The sequence below is a fragment of the Labrus bergylta genome, chromosome 9 (assembly GCF_963930695.1).
Source record: "Labrus bergylta chromosome 9, fLabBer1.1, whole genome shotgun sequence".
NCBI lineage: Eukaryota > Metazoa > Chordata > Actinopteri > Labriformes > Labridae > Labrus > Labrus bergylta.
Window position 1 is genome coordinate 7,863,526 of NC_089203.1, and position 18,961 is coordinate 7,882,486.

The 18,961-nt window shown below is 45.1% G+C and overlaps 24 non-coding genes across 24 annotated transcripts; all 24 read right to left on the reverse strand.

The window, feature by feature from the left end:
- Nucleotides 1-365: 365 nt before the first annotated feature.
- trnal-aag (transfer RNA leucine (anticodon AAG)) lies at nucleotides 366-447 on the reverse strand. The gene has a single exon. It is a non-coding gene; the product is annotated as a tRNA-Leu (tRNA).
- Nucleotides 448-964: 517 nt separating this feature from the next.
- Nucleotides 965-1,046, reverse strand: trnal-uag (transfer RNA leucine (anticodon UAG)). Its single transcript has one exon. It is a non-coding gene; the product is annotated as a tRNA-Leu (tRNA).
- A 160-nt stretch (nucleotides 1,047-1,206) lies between these two features.
- trnam-cau (transfer RNA methionine (anticodon CAU)) lies at nucleotides 1,207-1,278 on the reverse strand. The gene has a single exon. It is a non-coding gene; the product is annotated as a tRNA-Met (tRNA).
- Nucleotides 1,279-1,736: 458 nt separating this feature from the next.
- Nucleotides 1,737-1,818, reverse strand: trnal-uag (transfer RNA leucine (anticodon UAG)). Its single transcript has one exon. It is a non-coding gene; the product is annotated as a tRNA-Leu (tRNA).
- A 2,825-nt stretch (nucleotides 1,819-4,643) lies between these two features.
- trnal-aag (transfer RNA leucine (anticodon AAG)) lies at nucleotides 4,644-4,725 on the reverse strand. The gene has a single exon. It is a non-coding gene; the product is annotated as a tRNA-Leu (tRNA).
- Nucleotides 4,726-5,243: 518 nt separating this feature from the next.
- Nucleotides 5,244-5,325, reverse strand: trnal-uag (transfer RNA leucine (anticodon UAG)). The gene has a single exon. It is a non-coding gene; the product is annotated as a tRNA-Leu (tRNA).
- A 160-nt stretch (nucleotides 5,326-5,485) lies between these two features.
- On the reverse strand, nucleotides 5,486-5,557 carry trnam-cau (transfer RNA methionine (anticodon CAU)). Its single transcript has one exon. It is a non-coding gene; the product is annotated as a tRNA-Met (tRNA).
- Nucleotides 5,558-6,244: 687 nt separating this feature from the next.
- Nucleotides 6,245-6,316, reverse strand: trnam-cau (transfer RNA methionine (anticodon CAU)). Its single transcript has one exon. It is a non-coding gene; the product is annotated as a tRNA-Met (tRNA).
- A 447-nt stretch (nucleotides 6,317-6,763) lies between these two features.
- On the reverse strand, nucleotides 6,764-6,845 carry trnal-uag (transfer RNA leucine (anticodon UAG)). Its single transcript has one exon. It is a non-coding gene; the product is annotated as a tRNA-Leu (tRNA).
- Nucleotides 6,846-7,005: 160 nt separating this feature from the next.
- On the reverse strand, nucleotides 7,006-7,077 carry trnam-cau (transfer RNA methionine (anticodon CAU)). The gene has a single exon. It is a non-coding gene; the product is annotated as a tRNA-Met (tRNA).
- A 1,217-nt stretch (nucleotides 7,078-8,294) lies between these two features.
- On the reverse strand, nucleotides 8,295-8,376 carry trnal-uag (transfer RNA leucine (anticodon UAG)). Its single transcript has one exon. It is a non-coding gene; the product is annotated as a tRNA-Leu (tRNA).
- Nucleotides 8,377-8,536: 160 nt separating this feature from the next.
- On the reverse strand, nucleotides 8,537-8,608 carry trnam-cau (transfer RNA methionine (anticodon CAU)). The gene has a single exon. It is a non-coding gene; the product is annotated as a tRNA-Met (tRNA).
- Nucleotides 8,609-9,498: 890 nt separating this feature from the next.
- Nucleotides 9,499-9,580, reverse strand: trnal-uag (transfer RNA leucine (anticodon UAG)). Its single transcript has one exon. It is a non-coding gene; the product is annotated as a tRNA-Leu (tRNA).
- A 160-nt stretch (nucleotides 9,581-9,740) lies between these two features.
- trnam-cau (transfer RNA methionine (anticodon CAU)) lies at nucleotides 9,741-9,812 on the reverse strand. The gene has a single exon. It is a non-coding gene; the product is annotated as a tRNA-Met (tRNA).
- Nucleotides 9,813-10,270: 458 nt separating this feature from the next.
- trnal-aag (transfer RNA leucine (anticodon AAG)) lies at nucleotides 10,271-10,352 on the reverse strand. Its single transcript has one exon. It is a non-coding gene; the product is annotated as a tRNA-Leu (tRNA).
- A 517-nt stretch (nucleotides 10,353-10,869) lies between these two features.
- On the reverse strand, nucleotides 10,870-10,951 carry trnal-uag (transfer RNA leucine (anticodon UAG)). Its single transcript has one exon. It is a non-coding gene; the product is annotated as a tRNA-Leu (tRNA).
- Nucleotides 10,952-11,111: 160 nt separating this feature from the next.
- On the reverse strand, nucleotides 11,112-11,183 carry trnam-cau (transfer RNA methionine (anticodon CAU)). The gene has a single exon. It is a non-coding gene; the product is annotated as a tRNA-Met (tRNA).
- A 458-nt stretch (nucleotides 11,184-11,641) lies between these two features.
- trnal-uag (transfer RNA leucine (anticodon UAG)) lies at nucleotides 11,642-11,723 on the reverse strand. Its single transcript has one exon. It is a non-coding gene; the product is annotated as a tRNA-Leu (tRNA).
- A 160-nt stretch (nucleotides 11,724-11,883) lies between these two features.
- On the reverse strand, nucleotides 11,884-11,955 carry trnam-cau (transfer RNA methionine (anticodon CAU)). The gene has a single exon. It is a non-coding gene; the product is annotated as a tRNA-Met (tRNA).
- Nucleotides 11,956-12,413: 458 nt separating this feature from the next.
- Nucleotides 12,414-12,495, reverse strand: trnal-aag (transfer RNA leucine (anticodon AAG)). The gene has a single exon. It is a non-coding gene; the product is annotated as a tRNA-Leu (tRNA).
- A 2,036-nt stretch (nucleotides 12,496-14,531) lies between these two features.
- Nucleotides 14,532-14,613, reverse strand: trnal-aag (transfer RNA leucine (anticodon AAG)). The gene has a single exon. It is a non-coding gene; the product is annotated as a tRNA-Leu (tRNA).
- Nucleotides 14,614-15,373: 760 nt separating this feature from the next.
- On the reverse strand, nucleotides 15,374-15,445 carry trnam-cau (transfer RNA methionine (anticodon CAU)). The gene has a single exon. It is a non-coding gene; the product is annotated as a tRNA-Met (tRNA).
- A 458-nt stretch (nucleotides 15,446-15,903) lies between these two features.
- On the reverse strand, nucleotides 15,904-15,985 carry trnal-uag (transfer RNA leucine (anticodon UAG)). The gene has a single exon. It is a non-coding gene; the product is annotated as a tRNA-Leu (tRNA).
- Nucleotides 15,986-16,675: 690 nt separating this feature from the next.
- Nucleotides 16,676-16,757, reverse strand: trnal-uag (transfer RNA leucine (anticodon UAG)). The gene has a single exon. It is a non-coding gene; the product is annotated as a tRNA-Leu (tRNA).
- Between the last annotated feature and the right edge of the window lie 2,204 nt (nucleotides 16,758-18,961).

Genomic DNA, 18,961 nt, shown 5'->3' on the forward strand with positions numbered 1-18,961 from the left:
AAAAACACTCTGGGAGGGCACATAGCATCTAGTGCCTTTGCCAAATGAGTAAGAGCGACTTCCTTGATGGTTCATGTTTGCAATGGCTGTAGATACAGGTTCTTGCCTTGGTCAAGCACTTTTTCCCACTCAGTGTTTTGCAACATTTTATCAACATTTAGATGACATGAAGAGATGGCAGTCCTTGTCAATGTATTATGGCAGTGATGGCAGTCCTTGTTAATGTTTTAAATGGATGTAGATACAGGTTCTTGCCTTTGGCAAGCACTTTTTCCCACTCAGTGTTTTGCATCAACATTTGGAGGTTATTTATGTAAATAGTCTATCACACACAAATATGTGAGGACACAGTTGTCCTTGTCAAATGGCAGTGGTGGGATTTGAACCCACGCCTCCTGAGAGACTGGAGCCTTAATCCAGCGCCTTAGACCACTCGGCCACACTACCTTTTGAGAAGACCTGGTGCTATGTGGGAGGCCAATGTGCTGGATACTTGCAGATGTTTGCTCAATTATGGGGAATCTGAAGGTTGCGCGAGCTACCCTTGGCACATAAGGTCAGACTGAAGAAAGCAGTGAAAACTAGTGAGCCAAGACGCCCAAAAAACACTCTGGGAGGGCACATAGCATCTAGTGCCTTTGCCAAATGAGTAAGAGCGACTTCCTTGATGGTTCATGTTTGCAATAGCTGTATATACAGGTTCTTGCCTTTGCCAAGCACTTTTTCCCACTCAGTGTTTTGCAACATTTTATCAACATTTAGATGACATGAAGAGATGGCATTCCTTGCCAATGTTTTATGGCAGTGATGGCAGTCCTTGTTAATGTTTTAAATGGATGTAGATACAGGTTCTTGCCTTTGGCAAGCACTTTTTCCCACTCAGTGTTTTGCATCAACATTTGGAGGTTATTTATGTAAATAGTCTATCACACAAATATGTGAGGACACAGTTGTCCTTGTCAAATGGCAGTGGAGGGATTTGAACCCACGCCTCCTGAGAGACTGGAGCCTAAATCCAGCGCCTTTGACCACTCGGCCACACTATCTTTCAGGAAGATGTGGTGCTATTGGGGAGGCCAATGTGCTGGATACTTGCAGATGTTTGCTCAATTATGGGGAATCTGAAGGTTGCGCGAGCTACCCTTGGCACATAAGGTCAGACTGATCCAAAGGACACACCACAGACCAATAAAGATGGACATCAATTAGCAGAGGATGGTTTCGATCCATCGACCTCTGGGTTATGGGCCCAGCACGCTTCCGCTGCGCCACTCTGCTCTTAGTTTTCATGGACTGGGCTTGTACATGTGAGGCTTGCTTTTCTGTTTAAGGCTAAAGAAAGCAGTGAAAACTAGTGAGCCAAGACACCCAAAAAACACTCTGAGAGGGCACATAGCATCTAGTGCCTTTGCCAAATGAGTAAGAGCGACTTCCTTGATGATTCATGTTTTCAATGGCTGTAGATACAGGTTCTTGCCTTGGTCAAGCACTTTTTCCCACTCAGTGTTTTGCAACATTTTATCAACATTTAGATGACATGAAGAGATGGCAGTCCTTGTCAATGTTTTATGGCAGTGATGGCAGTCCTTGTTAATGTTTTAAATGGATGTAGATACAGGTTCTTGCCTTTGGCAAGCACTTTTTCCCACTCAGTGTTTTGCATCAACATTTGGAGGTTATTTATGTAAATAGTCTATCACACACAAATATGTGAGGACACAGTTGTCCTTGTCAAATGGCAGTGGTGGGATTTGAACCCACGCCTCCTGAGAGACTGGAGCCTAAATCCAGCGCCTTAGACCACTCGGCCACACTACCTTTCAGGAAGACGTGGTGCTATTGGGGAGGCCAATGTGCTGGATACTTGCAGATGTTTGCTCAATTATGGGGAATCTGAAGGTTGCGCGAGCTACCCTTGGCACATAAGGTCAGACTGAAGAAAGCAGTGAAAACTAGTGAGCCAAGACGCCCAAAAAACACTCTGGGAGGGCACATAGCATCTAGTGCCTTTGCCAAATGAGTAAGAGCGACTTCCTTGATGGTTCATGTTTGCAATGGCTGTAGATACAGGTTCTTGCCTTTGTCAAGCACTATTCCCACTCAGTGTTTTGCAACATTTTATCAACATTTAGATGACATGAAGAGATGGCATTCCTTGCCAATGTTTTATGGCAGTGATGGCAGTCCTTGTTAATGTTTTAAATGGATGTAGATACAGGTTCTTGCCTTTGGCAAGCACTTTTTCCCACTCAGTGTTTTGCATCAACATTTGGAGGTTATTTATGTAAATAGTCTATCACACACAAATATGTGAGGACACAGTTGTCCTTGTCAAATGGCAGTGGTGGGATTTGAACCCACGCCTCCTGAGAGACTGGAGCCTTAGACCACTCGGCCACACTACCTTTCAGGAAGATGTGGTGCTATTGGGGAGGCCAATGTGCTGGATACTTGCAGATGTTTGCTCAATTATGGGGAATCTGAAGGTTGCGCGATCTACCCTTGGCACATAAGGTCAGACTGATCCAAAGGACACACCACAGACCAATAAAGATGGACATCAATTAGCAGAGGATGGTTTCTATCCATCGACCTCTGGGTTATGGGCCCAGCACGCTTCCGCTGCGCCACTCCGCTGTTAGTTTTCAGGGACTGGGCTTGTACGTGTGAGGCTTGCTTTTCTGTTTAAGGCTAAAGAAAGCAATGAAAACTAGTGAGCCAAGACACCCAAAAAACACTCTGAGAGGGCACATAGCATCTAGTGCCTTTGCCAAATGAGTAAGAGCGACTTCCTTGATGGTTCATGATGGTTCCTTTGACCACTTGGCCACACTACCTTTCAGGAAGATGTGGTGCTATTGGGGCCGCCAATGTGCTGGATACTTGCAGATGTTTGCTCAATTATGGGGAATCTGAAGGTTGCGCGATCTACCCTTGGAACATAAGGTCAGACTGATCCAAAGGACACACCACAGACCAATAAAGATGGACATCAATTAGCAGAGGATGGTTTCTATCCATCGACCTCTGGGTTATGGGCCCAGCACGCTTCCGCTGCGCCACTCTGCTGTTAGTTTTCATGGACTGGGCTTGTACGTGTGAGGCTTGCTTTTCTGTTTAAGGCTAAAGAAAGCAGTGAAAACTAGTGAGCCAAGACACCCAAAAAACACTCTGAGAGGGCACATAGCATCTAGTGCCTTTGCCAAATGAGTAAGAGCGACTTCCTTGATGGTTCATGTTTGCAATGGCTGTAGATACAGGTTCTTGCCTTGGTCAAGCACTTTTTCCCACTCAGTGTTTTGCAACATTTTATCAACATTTAGATGACATGAAGAGATGGCAGTCCTTGTCTATGTTTTATGGCAGTGATGGCAGTCCTTGTTAATGTTTTAAACGGATGTAGATACAGGTTCTTGCCTTTGGCAAGCACTTTTTCCCACTCAGTGTTTTGCAACATTTTATCAACATTTAGATGACATGAAGAGATGGCATTCCTTGCCAATGTTTTATGGCAGTGATGGCAGTCCTTGTTAATGTTTTAAATGGATGTAGATACAGGTTCTTGCCTTTGGCAAGCACTTTTTCCCACTCAGTGTTTTGCATCAACATTTGGAGGTTATTTATGTAAATAGTCTATCACACACAAATATGTGAGGACACAGTTGTCCTTGTCAAATGGCAGTGGTGGGATTTGAACCCACGCCTCCTGAGAGACTGGAGCCTTAGACCACTTGGCCACACTACCTTTCAGGAAGATGTGGTGCTATTGGGGAGGCCAATGTGCTGGATACTTGCAGATGTTTGCTCAATTATGGGGAATCTGAAGGTTGCGCGATCTACCCTTGGCACATAAGGTCAGACTGATCCAAAGGATCTAGTGCCTTTGCCAAATGAGTAAGAGCGACTTCCTTGATGGTTCATGATGGTTCCTTTGACCACTTGGCCACACTACCTTTCAGGAAGATGTGGTGCTATCGGGGAGGCCAATGTGCTGGATACTTGCAGATGTTTGCTCAATTATGGGGAATCTGAAGGTTGCGCGATCTACCCTTGGCACATAAGGTCAGACTGATCCAAAGGACACACCACAGACCAATAAAGATGGACATCAATTAGCAGAGGATGGTTTCTATCCATCGACCTCTGGGTTATGGGCCCAGCACGCTTCCGCTGCGCCACTCTGCTCTTAGTTTTCATGGACTGGGCTTGTACGTGTGAGGCTTGCTTTTCTGTTTAAGGCTAAAGAAAGCAGTGAAAACTAGTGAGCCAAGACGCCCAAAAAACACTCTGGGAGGGCACATAGCATCTAGTGCCTTTGACAAATGAGTAAGAGCGACTTCCTTGATGATTCATGTTTTCAATGGCTGTAGATACAGGTTCTTGCCTTTGGCAAGCACTTTTTCCCACTCAGTGTTTTGCAACATTTTATCAACATTTACATGACATGAAGAGATGGCAGTCCTTGTCAATGTTTTATGGCAGTGATGGCAGTCCTTGTTAATGTTTTAAATGGATGTAGATACAGGTTCTTGCCTTTGGCAAGCACTTTTTCCCACTCAGTGTTTTGCATCAACATTTGGAGATAATTTATGTAAATAGTCTATCACACACAAATATGTGAGGACACAGTTGTCCTTGTCAAATGGCAGTGGTGGGATTTGAACCCACGCCTCCTGAGAGACTGGAGCCTTAATCCAGCGCCTTAGACCACTCGGCCACACTACCTTTTGAGAAGACCTGGTGCTATGTGGGAGGCCAATGTGCTGGATACTTGCAGATGTTTGCTCAATTATGGGGAATCTGAAGGTTGCGCGAGCTACCCTTGGCACATAAGGTCAGACTGAAGAAAGCAGTGAAAACTAGTGAGCCAAGACGCCCAAAAAACACTCTGGGAGGGCACATAGCATCTAGTGCCTTTGCCAAATGAGTAAGAGCGACTTCCTTGATGGTTCATGTTTGCAATGGCTGTAGATACAGGTTCTTGCCTTTGTCAAGCACTATTCCCACTCAGTGTTTTGCAACATTTTATCAACATTTAGATGACATGAAGAGATGGCATTCCTTGCCAATGTTTTATGGCAGTGATGGCAGTCCTTGTTAATGTTTTAAATGGATGTAGATACAGGTTCTTGCCTTTGGCAAGCACTTTTTCCCACTCAGTGTTTTGCATCAACATTTGGAGGTTATTTATGTAAATAGTCTATCACACACAAATATGTGAGGACACAGTTGTCCTTGTCAAATGGCAGTGGAGGGATTTGAACCCACGCCTCCTGAGAGACTGGAGTCTAAATCCAGCGCCTTTGACCACTCGGCCACACTATCTTTCAGGAAGATGTGGTGCTATTGGGGAGGCCAATGTGCTGGATACTTGCAGATGTTTGCTCAATTATGGGGAATCTGAAGGTTGCGCGAGCTACCCTTGGCACATAAGGTCAGACTGATCCAAAGGACACACCACAGACCAATAAAGATGGACATCAATTAGCAGAGGATGGTTTCGATCCATCGACCTCTGGGTTATGGGCCCAGCACGCTTCCGCTGCGCCACTCTGCTCTTAGTTTTCATGGACTGGGCTTGTACGTGTGAGGCTTGCTTTTCTGTTTAAGGCTAAAGAAAGCAGTGAAAACTAGTGAGCCAAGACACCCAAAAAACACTCTGAGAGGGCACATAGCATCTAGTGCCTTTGCCAAATGAGTAAGAGCGACTTCCTTGATGATTCATGTTTTCAATGGCTGTAGATACAGGTTCTTGCCTTGGTCAAGCACTTTTTCCCACTCAGTGTTTTGCAACATTTTATCAACATTTAGATGACATGAAGAGATGGCAGTCCTTGTCAATGTTTTATGGCAGTGATGGCAGTCCTTGTTAATGTTTTAAATGGATGTAGATACAGTTTCTTGCCTTTGGCAAGCACTTTTTCCCACTCAGTGTTTTGCATCAACATTTGGAGGTTATTTATGTAAATAGTCTATCACACACAAATATGTGAGGACACAGTTGTCCTTGTCAAATGGCAGTGGTGGGATTTGAACCCATGCCTCCTGAGAGACTGGAGCCTTAGACCACTCGGCCACACTACCTTTCAGGAAGATGTGGTGCTATTGGGGAGGCCAATGTGCTGGATACTTGCAGATGTCTGCTCAATTATGGGGAATCTGAAGGTTGCGCGATCTACCCTTGGCACATAAGGTCAGACTGATCCAAAGGACACACCACAGACCAATAAAGATGGACATCAATTAGCAGAGGATGGTTTCGATCCATCGACCTCTGGGTTATGGGCCCAGCACGCTTCCGCTGCGCCACTCTGCTCTTAGTTTACATGGACTGGGCTTGTACGTGTGAGGCTTGCTTTTCTGTTTAAGGCTAAAGAAAGCAGTGAAAACTAGTGAGCCAAGACACCCAAAAAACACTCTGGGAGGGCACATAGCATCTAGTGCCTTTGCCAAATGAGTAAGAGCGACTTCCTTGATGGTTCATGTTTGCAATGGCTGTAGATACAGGTTCTTGCCTTTGGCAAGCACTTTTTCCCACTCAGTGTTTTGCAACATTTTATCAACATGAAGAGATGGCAGTCCTTGTCAATGTATTATGTCAGTGATGGCAGTCCTTGTTAATGTTTTAAATGGATGTAGATACAGGTTCTTGCCTTTGGCAAGCACTTTTTCCCACTCAGTGTTTTGCATCAACATTTGGAGGTTATTTATGTAAATAGTCTATCACACACAAATATGTGAGGACACAGTTGTCCTTGTCAAATGGCAGTGGAGGGATTTGAACCCATGCCTCCTGAGAGACTGGAGTCTAAATCCAGCGCCTTTGACCACTCGGCCACACTATCTTTCAGGAAGATGTGGTGCTATTGGGGAGGCCAATGTGCTGGATACTTGCAGATGTTTGCTCAATTATGGGGAATCTGAAGGTTGCGCGAGCTACCCTTGGCACATAAGGTCAGACTGATCCAAAGGACACACCACAGACCAATAAAGATGGACATCAATTAGCAGAGGATGGTTTCGATCCATCGACCTCTGGGTTATGGGCCCAGCACGCTTCCGCTGCGCCACTCTGCTCTTAGTTTTCATGGACTGGGCTTGTACGTGTGAGGCTTGCTTTTCTGTTTAAGGCTAAAGAAAGCAGTGAAAACTAGTGAGCCAAGACACCCAAAAAACACTCTGAGAGGGCACATAGCATCTAGTGCCTTTGCCAAATGAGTAAGAGCGACTTCCTTGATGATTCATGTTTTCAATGGCTGTAGATACAGGTTCTTGCCTTGGTCAAGCACTTTCTCCCACTCAGTGTTTTGCAACATTTTATCAACATTTAGATGACATGAAGAGATGGCAGTCCTTGTCAATGTTTTATGGCAGTGATGGCAGTCCTTGTTAATGTTTTAAATGGATGTAGATACAGGTTCTTGCCTTTGGCAAGCACTTTTTCCCACTCAGTGTTTTGCATCAACATTTGGAGGTTATTTATGTAAATAGTCTATCACACACAAATATGTGAGGACACAGTTGTCCTTGTCAAATGGCAGTGGTGGGATTTGAACCCATGCCTCCTGAGAGACTGGAGCCTTAGACCACTCGGCCACACTACCTTTCAGGAAGATGTGGTGCTATTGGGGAGGCCAATGTGCTGGATACTTGCAGATGTCTGCTCAATTATGGGGAATCTGAAGGTTGCGCGATCTACCCTTGGCACATAAGGTCAGACTGATCCAAAGGACACACCACAGACCAATAAAGATGGACATCAATTAGCAGAGGATGGTTTCGATCCATTGACCTCTGGGTTATGGGCCCAGCACGCTTCCGCTGCGCCACTCTGCTGTTAGTTTTCATGGACTGGGCTTGTACGTGTGAGGCTTGCTTTTCTGTTTAAGGCTAAGGAAAGCAGTGAAAACTAGTGAGCCAAGACACCCAAAAAACACTCTGGGAGGGCACATAGCATCTAGTGCCTTTGCCAAATGAGTAAGAGCGACTTCCTTGATGGTTCATGTTTGCAATGGCTGTAGATACAGGTTCTTGCCTTGGTCAAGCACTTTTTCCCACTCAGTGTTTTGCAACATTTTATCAACATTTAGATGACATGAAGAGATGGCAGTCCTTGTCAATGTTTTATGGCAGTGATGGCAGTCCTTGTTAATGTTTTAAATGGATGTAGATACAGGTTCTCGCCTTTGGCAAGCACTTTTTCCCACTCAGTGTTTTGCATCAACATTTGGAGGTTATTTATGTAAATAGTCTATCACACACAAATATGTGAGGACACAGTTGTCCTTGTCAAATGGCAGTGGTGGGATTTGAACCCACGCCTCCTGAGAGACTGGAGCCTAAATCCAGCGCCTTAGACCACTCTGCCACACTAACTTTCAGGAAGACGTGGTGCTTTTGGGGAGGCCAATGTGCTGGATACTTGCAGATGTCTGCTCAATTATGGGGAATCTGAAGGTTGCGTGAGCTACCCTTGGCACATAAGGTCAGACTGATCCAAAGGACACACCACAGACCAATAAAGATGGACATCAATTAGCAGAGGATGGTTTCGATCCATCGACCTCTGGGTTATGGGCCCAGCACGCTTCCGCTGCGCCACTCTGCTGTTAGTTTTCATGGACTGGGCTTGTACGTGTGAGGCTTGCTTTTCTGTTTAAGGCTAAAGAAAGCAGTGAAAACTAGTGAGCCAAGACACCCAAAAAACACTCTGGGAGGGCACATAGCATCTAGTGCCTTTGCCAAATGAGTAAGAGCGACTTCCTTGATGGTTCATGATGGTTCCTTTGACCACTTGGCCACACTACCTTTCAGGAAGATGTGGTGCTATCGGGGAGGCCAATGTGCTGGATACTTGCAGATGTTTGCTCAATTATGGGGAATCTGAAGGTTGCGCGATCTACCCTTGGCACATAAGGTCAGACTGATCCAAAGGACACACCACAGACCAATAAAGATGGACATCAATTAGCAGAGGATGGTTTATATCCATCGACCTCTGGGTTATGGGCCCAGCACGCTTCCGCTGCGCCACTCTGCTCTTAGTTTTCATGGACTGGGCTTGTACGTGTGAGGCTTGCTTTTCTGTTTAAGGCTAAAGAAAGCAGTGAAAACTAGTGAGCCAAGACACCCAAAAAACACTCTGGGAAGGCACATAGCATCTAGTGCCTTTGCCAAATGAGTAAGAGCGACTTCCTTGATGATTCATGTTTTCAATGGCTGTAGATACAGGTTCTTGCCTTGGTCAAGCACTTTTTCCCACTCAGTGTTTTGCAACATTTTATCAACATTTAGATGACATGAAGAGATGGCAGTCCTTGTCAATGTATTATGGCAGTGATGGCAGTCCTTGTTAATGTTTTAAATGGATGTAGATACAGGTTCTTGCCTTTGGCAAGCACTTTTTCCCACTCAGTGTTTTGCATCAACATTTGGAGGTTATTTATGTAAATAGTCTATCACACACAAATATGTGAGGACACAGTTGTCCTTGTCAAATGGCAGTGGTGGGATTTGAACCCACGCCTCCTGAGAGACTGGAGCCTAAATCCAGCGCCTTAGACCACTCGGCCACACTACCTTTCAGGAAGACGTGGTGCTATTGGGGAGGCCAATGTGCTGGATACTTGCAGATGTCTGCTCAATTATGGGGAATCTGAAGGTTGCGTGAGCAACCCTTGGCACATAAGGTCAGACTGATCCAAAGGACACACCACAGACCAATAAAGATGGACATCAATTAGCAGAGGATGGTTTCGATCCATCGACCTCTGGGTTATGGGCCCAGCACGCTTCCGCTGCGCCACTCTGCTGTTAGTTTTCATGGACTGGGCTTGTACGTGTGAGGCTTGCTTTTCTGTTTAAGGCTAAAGAAAGCAGTGAAAACTAGTGAGCCAAGACACCCAAAAAACACTCTGGGAGGGCACATAGCATCTAGTGCCTTTGCCAAATGAGTAAGAGCGACTTCCTTGATGGTTCATGTTTGCAATGGCTGTAGATACAGGTTCTTGCCTTGGTCAAGCACTTTTTCCCACTCAGTGTTTTGCAACATTTTATCAACATTTAGATGACATGAAGAGATGGCAGTCCTTGTCAATGTATTATGGCAGTGATGGCAGTCCTTGTTAATGTTTTAAATGGATGTAGATACAGGTTCTTGCCTTTGGCAAGCACTTTTTCCCACTCAGTGTTTTGCATCAACATTTGGAGGTTATTTATGTAAATAGTCTATCACACACAAATATGTGAGGACACAGTTGTCCTTGTCAAATGGCAGTGGTGGGATTTGAACCCACGCCTCCTGAGAGACTGGAGCCTTAATCCAGCGCCTTAGACCACTCGGCCACACTACCTTTTGAGAAGACCTGGTGCTATGTGGGAGGCCAATGTGCTGGATACTTGCAGATGTTTGCTCAATTATGGGGAATCTGAAGGTTGCGCGAGCTACCCTTGGCACATAAGGTCAGACTGAAGAAAGCAGTGAAAACTAGTGAGCCAAGACGCCCAAAAAACACTCTGGGAGGGCACATAGCATCTAGTGCCTTTGCCAAATGAGTAAGAGCGACTTCCTTGATGGTTCATGTTTGCAATAGCTGTATATACAGGTTCTTGCCTTTGCCAAGCACTTTTTCCCACTCAGTGTTTTGCAACATTTTATCAACATTTAGATGACATGAAGAGATGGCATTCCTTGCCAATGTTTTATGGCAGTGATGGCAGTCCTTGTTAATGTTTTAAATGGATGTAGATACAGGTTCTTGCCTTTGGCAAGCACTTTTTCCCACTCAGTGTTTTGCATCAACATTTGGAGGTTATTTATGTAAATAGTCTATCACACAAATATGTGAGGACACAGTTGTCCTTGTCAAATGGCAGTGGAGGGATTTGAACCCACGCCTCCTGAGAGACTGGAGCCTAAATCCAGCGCCTTTGACCACTCGGCCACACTATCTTTCAGGAAGATGTGGTGCTATTGGGGAGGCCAATGTGCTGGATACTTGCAGATGTTTGCTCAATTATGGGGAATCTGAAGGTTGCGCGAGCTACCCTTGGCACATAAGGTCAGACTGATCCAAAGGACACACCACAGACCAATAAAGATGGACATCAATTAGCAGAGGATGGTTTCGATCCATCGACCTCTGGGTTATGGGCCCAGCACGCTTCCGCTGCGCCACTCTGCTCTTAGTTTTCATGGACTGGGCTTGTACGTGTGAGGCTTGCTTTTCTGTTTAAGGCTAAAGAAAGCAGTGAAAACTAGTGAGCCAAGACACCCAAAAAACACTCTGAGAGGGCACATAGCATCTAGTGCCTTTGCCAAATGAGTAAGAGCGACTTCCTTGATGATTCATGTTTTCAATGGCTGTAGATACAGGTTCTTGCCTTGGTCAAGCACTTTTTCCCACTCAGTGTTTTGCAACATTTTATCAACATTTAGATGACATGAAGAGATGGCAGTCCTTGTCAATGTTTTATGGCAGTGATGGCAGTCCTTGTTAATGTTTTAAATGGATGTAGATACAGGTTCTTGCCTTTGGCAAGCACTTTTTCCCACTCAGTGTTTTGCATCAACATTTGGAGGTTATTTATGTAAATAGTCTATCACACACAAATATGTGAGGACACAGTTGTCCTTGTCAAATGGCAGTGGTGGGATTTGAACCCACGCCTCCTGAGAGACTGGAGCCTAAATCCAGCGCCTTAGACCACTCGGCCACACTACCTTTCAGGAAGACGTGGTGCTATTGGGGAGGCCAATGTGCTGGATACTTGCAGATGTCTGCTCAATTATGGGGAATCTGAAGGTTGCGTGAGCAACCCTTGGCACATAAGGTCAGACTGATCCAAAGGACACACCACAGACCAATAAAGATGGACATCAATTAGCAGAGGATGGTTTCGATCCATCGACCTCTGGGTTATGGGCCCAGCACGCTTCCGCTGCGCCACTCTGCTCTTAGTTTTCATGGACTGGGCTTGTACGTGTGAGGCTTGCTTTTCTGTTTAAGGCTAAAGAAAGCAGTGAAAACTAGTGAGCCAAGACACCCAAAAAACACTCTGAGAGGGCACATAGCATCTAGTGCCTTTGCCAAATGAGTAAGAGCGACTTCCTTGATGATTCATGTTTTCAATGGCTGTAGATACAGGTTCTTGCCTTGGTCAAGCACTTTTTCCCACTCAGTGTTTTGCAACATTTTATCAACATTTAGATGACATGAAGAGATGGCAGTCCTTGTCTATGTTTTATGGCAGTGATGGCAGTCCTTGTTAATGTTTTAAATGGATGTAGATACAGGTTCTTGCCTTTGGCAAGCACTTTTTCCCACTCAGTGTTTTGCATCAACATTTGGAGGTTATTTATGTAAATAGTCTATCACACACAAATATGTGAGGACACAGTTGTCCTTGTCAAATGGCAGTGGAGGGATTTGAACCAACGCCTCCTGAGAGACTGGAGCCTTAATCCAGCGCCTTAGACCACTCGGCCACACTACCTTTTGAGAAGACCTGGTGCTATGTGGGAGGCCAATGTGCTGGATACTTGCAGATGTTTGCTCAATTATGGGGAATCTGAAGGTTGCGCGAGCTACCCTTGGCACATAAGGTCAGACTGAAGAAAGCAGTGAAAACTAGTGAGCCAAGACGCCCAAAAAACACTCTGGGAGGGCACATAGCATCTAGTGCCTTTGCCAAATGAGTAAGAGCGACTTCCTTGATGGTTCATGTTTGCAATGGCTGTAGATACAGGTTCTTGCCTTTGTCAAGCACTATTCCCACTCAGTGTTTTGCAACATTTTATCAACATTTAGATGACATGAAGAGATGGCATTCCTTGCCAATGTTTTATGGCAGTGATGGCAGTCCTTGTTAATGTTTTAAATGGATGTAGATACAGGTTCTTGCCTTTGGCAAGCACTTTTTCCCACTCAGTGTTTTGCATCAACATTTGGAGGTTATTTATGTAAATAGTCTATCACACACAAATATGTGAGGACACAGTTGTCCTTGTCAAATGGCAGTGGTGGGATTTGAACCCACGCCTCCTGAGAGACTGGAGCCTTAGACCACTCGGCCACACTACCTTTCAGGAAGATGTGGTGCTATTGGGGAGGCCAATGTGCTGGATACTTGCAGATGTTTGCTCAATTATGGGGAATCTGAAGGTTGCGCGATCTACCCTTGGAACATAAGGTCAGACTGATCCAAAGGACACACCACAGACCAATAAAGATGGACATCAATTAGCAGAGGATGGTTTCTATCCATCGACCTCTGGGTTATGGGCCCAGCACGCTTCCGCTGCGCCACTCCGCTGTTAGTTTTCAGGGACTGGGCTTGTACGTGTGAGGCTTGCTTTTCTGTTTAAGGCTAAAGAAAGCAGTGAAAACTAGTGAGCCAAGACACCCAAAAAACACTCTGAGAGGGCACATAGCATCTAGTGCCTTTGCCAAATGAGTAAGAGCGACTTCCTTGATGGTTCATGTTTTCAATGGCTGTAGATACAGGTTCTTGCCTTGGTCAAGCACTTTTTCCCACTCAGTGTTTTGCAACATTTTATCAACATTTAGATGACATGAAGAGATGGCAGTCCTTGTCTATGTTTTATGGCAGTGATGGCAGTCCTTGTTAATGTTTTAAACGGATGTAGATACAGGTTCTTGCCTTTGGCAAGCACTTTTTCCCACTCAGTGTTTTGCATCAACATTTGGAGGTTATTTATGTAAATAGTCTATCACACACAAATATGTGAGGACACAGTTGTCCTTGTCAAATGGCAGTGGTGGGATTTGAACCCACGCCTCCTGAGAGACTGGAGCATTAGACAACTTGGCCACACTACCTTTCAGGAAGACCTGGTGCTATGTGGGAGGCCAATGTGCTGGATACTTGCAGATGTTTGCTCAATTATGGGGAATCTGAAGGTTGCGCGATCTACCCTTGGCACATAAGGTCAGACTGATCCAAAGGACACACCACAGACCAATAAAGATGGACATCAATTAGCAGAGGATGGTTTCTATCCATCGACCTCTGGGTTATGGGCCCAGCACGCTTCCGCTGCGCCACTCTGCTCTTAGTTTTCATGGACTGGGCTTGTACGTGTGAGGCTTGCTTTTCTGTTTAAGGCTAAAGAAAGCAGTGAAAACTAGTGAGCCAAGACGCCCAAAAAACACTCTGGGAGGGCACATAGCATCTAGTGCCTTTGCCAAATGAGTAAGAGCGACTTCCTTGATGATTCATGTTTTCAATGGCTGTAGATACAGGTTCTTGCCTTTGGCAAGCACTTTTTCCCACTCAGTGTTTTGCAACATTTTATCAACATTTACATGACATGAAGAGATGGCAGTCCTTGTCAATGTTTTATGGCAGTGATGGCAGTCCTTGTTAATGTTTTAAATGGATGTAGATACAGGTTCTTGCCTTTGGCAAGCACTTTTTCCCACTCAGTGTTTTGCATCAACATTTGGAGATAATTTATGTAAATAGTCTATCACACACAAATATGTGAGGACACAGTTGTCCTTGTCAAATGGCAGTGGTGGGATTTGAACCCACGCCTCCTGAGAGACTGGAGCCTTAATCCAGCGCCTTAGACCACTCGGCCACACTACCTTTTGAGAAGTCCTGGTGCTATGTGGGAGGCCAATGTGCTGGATACTTGCAGATGTTTGCTCAATTACGGGGAATCTGAAGGTTGCGCGAGCTACCCTTGGCACATAAGGTCAGACTGAAGAAAGCAGTGAAAACTAGTGAGCCAAGACGCCCAAAAAACACTCTGGGAGGGCACATAGCATCTAGTGCCTTTGCCAAATGAGTAAGAGCGACTTCCTTGATGGTTCATGTTTGCAATGGCTGTAGATACAGGTTCTTGCCTTTGTCAAGCACTATTCCCACTCAGTGTTTTGCAACATTTTATCAACATTTAGATGACATGAAGAGATGGCATTCCTTGCCAATGTTTTATGGCAGTGATGGCAGTCCTTGTTAATGTTTTAAATGGATGTAGATACAGGTTCTTGCCTTTGGCAAGCACTTTTTCCCACTCAGTGTTTTGCATCAACATTTGGAGGTTATTTATGTAAATAGTCTATCACACACAAATATGTGAGGACACAGTTGTCCTTGTCAAATGGCAGTGGAGGGATTTGAACCAACGCCTCCTGAGAGACTGGAGCCTAAATCCAGCGCCTTTGACCACTCGGCCACACTATCTTTCAGGAAGATGTGGTGCTATTGGGGAGGCCAATGTGCTGGATACTTGCAGATGTTTGCTCAATTATGGGGAATCTGAAGGTTGCGCGAGCTACCCTTGGCACATAAGGTCAGACTGATCCAAAGGACACACCACAGACCAATAAAGATGGACATCAATTAGCAGAGGATGGTTTCGATCCATCGACCTCTGGGTTATGGGCCCAGCACGCTTCCGCTGCGCCACTCTGCTCTTAGTTTTCATGGACTGGGCTTGTACGTGTGAGGCTTGCTTTTCTGTTTAAGGCTAAAGAAAGCAGTGAAAACTAGTGAGCCAAGACACCCAAAAAACACTCTGAGAGGGCACATAGCATCTAGTGCCTTTGCCAAATGAGTAAGAGCGACTTCCTTGATGATTCATGTTTTCAATGGCTGTAGATACAGGTTCTTGCCTTGGTCAAGCACTTTTTCCCACTCAGTGTTTTGCAACATTTTATCAACATTTAGATGACATGAAGAGATGGCAGTCCTTGTCAATGTTTTATGGCAGTGATGGCAGTCCTTGTTAATGTTTTAAATGGATGTAGATACAGGTTCTTGCCTTTGGCAAGCACTTTTTCCCACTCAGTGTTTTGCATCAACATTTGGAGGTTATTTATGTAAATAGTCTATCACACACAAATATGTGAGGACACAGTTGTCCTTGTCAAATGGCAGTGGTGGGATTTGAACCCACACCTCCTGAGAGACTGGAGCCTAAATCCAGCGCCTTTGACCACTCGGCCACACTATCTTTCAGGAAGATGTGGTGCTATTGGGGAGGCCAATGTGCTGGATACTTGCAGATGTTTGCTCAATTATGGGGAATCTGAAGGTTGCGCGAGCTACCCTTGGCACATAAGGTCAGACTGATCCAAAGGACACACCACAGACCAATAAAGATGGACATCAATTAGAAGAGGATGGTTTCGATCCATCGACCTCTGGGTTATGGGCCCAGCACGCTTCCGCTGCGCCACTCTGCTGTTAGTTTTCATGGACTGGGCTTGTACGTGTGAGGCTTGCTTTTCTGTTTAAGGCTAAAGAAAGCAGTGAAAACTAGTGAGCCAAGACACCCAAAAAACACTCTGAGAGGGCACATAGCATCTAGTGCCTTTGCCAAATGAGTAAGAGCGACTTCCTTGATGATTCATGTTTTCAATGGCTGTAGATACAGGTTCTTGCCTTGGTCAAGCACTTTTTCCCACTCAGTGTTTTGCAACATTTTATCAACATTTAGATGACATGAAGAGATGGCAGTCCTTGTCAATGTTTTATGGCAGTGATGGCAGTCCTTGTTAATGTTTTAAATGGATGTAGATACAGGTTCTTGCCTTTGGCAAGCACTTTTTCCCACTCAGTGTTTTGCATCAACATTTGGAGGTTATTTATGTAAATAGTCTATCACACACAAATATGTGAGGACACAGTTGTCCTTGTCAAATGGCAGTGGTGGGATTTGAACCCACACCTCCTGAGAGACTGGAGCCTAAATCCAGCGCCTTTGACCACTCGGCCACACTATCTTTCAGGAAGATGTGGTGCTATTGGGGAGGCCAATGTGCTGGATACTTGCAGATGTTTGCTCAATTATGGGGAATCTGAAGGTTGCGCGAGCTACCCTTGGCACATAAGGTCAGACTGATCCAAAGGACACACCACAGACCAATAAAGATGGACATCAATTAGAAGAGGATGGTTTCGATCCATCGACCTCTGGGTTATGGGCCCAGCACGCTTCCGCTGCGCCACTCTGCTGTTAGTTTTCATGGACTGGGCTTGTACGTGTGAGGCTTGCTTTTCTGTTTAAGGCTAAAGAAAGCAGTGAAAACTAGTGAGCCAAGACACCCAAAAAACACTCTGAGAGGGCACATAGCATCTAGTGCCTTTGCCAAATGAGTAAGAGCGACTTCCTTGATGATTCATGTTTTCAATGGCTGTAGATACAGGTTCTTGCCTTGGTCAAGCACTTTTTCCCACTCAGTGTTTTGCAACATTTTATCAACATTTAGATGACATGAAGAGATGGCAGTCCTTGTCAATGTTTTATGGCAGTGATGGCAGTCCTTGTTAATGTTTTAAATGGATGTAGATACAGGTTCTTGCCTTTGGCAAGCACTTTTTCCCACTCAGTGTTTTGCATCAACATTTGGAGGTTATTTATGTAAATAGTCTATCACACACAAATATGTGAGGACACAGTTGTCCTTGTCAAATGGCAGTGGTGGGATTTGAACCCACGCCTCCTGAGAGACTGGGGAGGCCAATGTGCTGGATACTTGCAGATGTCTGCTCAATTATGGGGAATCTGAAGGTTGCGTGAGCTACCCTTGGCACATAAGGTCAGACTGATCCAAAGGACACACCACAGACCAATAAAGATGGACATCAATTAGCAGAGGATGGTTTCGATCCATTGACCTCTGGGTTATGGGCCCAGCACGGTTCCGCTGCGCCACTCTACTGTTAGTTTTCATGTACTGGGCTTGTACGTGTGAGGCTTGCTTTTCTGTTTAAGGCTAAAGAAAGCAGTGAAAACTAGTGAGCCAAGACACCCAAAAAACACTCTGGGAGGGCACATAGCATCTAGTGCCTTTGCCAAATGAGTAAGAGCGACTTCCTTGATGGTTCATGTTTGCAATGGCTGTAGATACAGGTTCTTGCCTTGGTCAAGCACTTTTTCCCACTCAGTGTTTTGCAACATTTTATCAACATTTAGATGACATGAAGAGATGGCAGTCCTTGTCAATGTTTTATGGCAGTGATGGCAGTCCTTGTTAATGTTTTAAATGGATGTAGATACAGGTTCTTGCCTTTGGCAAGCACTTTTTCCCACTCAGTGTTTTGCATCAACATTTGGAGGTTATTTATGTAAATAGTCTATCACACACAAATATGTGAGGACACAGTTGTCCTTGTCAAATGGCAGTGGTGGGATTTGAACCCACGCCTCCTGAGAGACTGGAGCCTTAGACCACTCGGCCACACTACCTTTCAGGAAGATGTGGTGCTATTGGGGAGGCCAATGTGCTGGATACTTGCAGATGTTTGCTCAATTATGGGGAATCTGAAGGTTGCGCGATCTACCCTTGGAACATAAGGTCAGACTGATCCAAAGGACACACCACAGACCAATAAAGATGGACATCAATTAGCAGAGGATGGTTTCTATCCATCGACCTCTGGGTTATGGGCCCAGCACGCTTCCGCTGCGCCACTCCGCTGTTAGTTTTCAGGGACTGGGCTTGTACGTGTGAGGCTTGCTTTTCTGTTTAAGGCTAAAGAAAGCAGTGAAAACTAGTGAGCCAAGACACCCAAAAAACACTCTGAGAGGGCACATAGCATCTAGTGCCTTTGCCAAATGAGTAAGAGCGACTTCCTTGATGGTTCATGTTTTCAATGGCTGTAGATACAGGTTCTTGCCTTGGTCAAGCACTTTTTCCCACTCAGTGTTTTGCAACATTTTATCAACATTTAGATGACATGAAGAGATGGCAGTCCTTGTCTATGTTTTATGGCAGTGATGGCAGTCCTTGTTAATGTTTTAAACGGATGTAGATACAGGTTCTTGCCTTTGGCAAGCACTTTTTCCCACTCAGTGTTTTGCATCAACATTTGGAGGTTATTTATGTAAATAGTCTATCACACACAAATATGTGAGGACACAGTTGTCCTTGTCAAATGGCAGTGGTGGGATTTGAACCCACGCCTCCTGAGAGACTGGAGCATT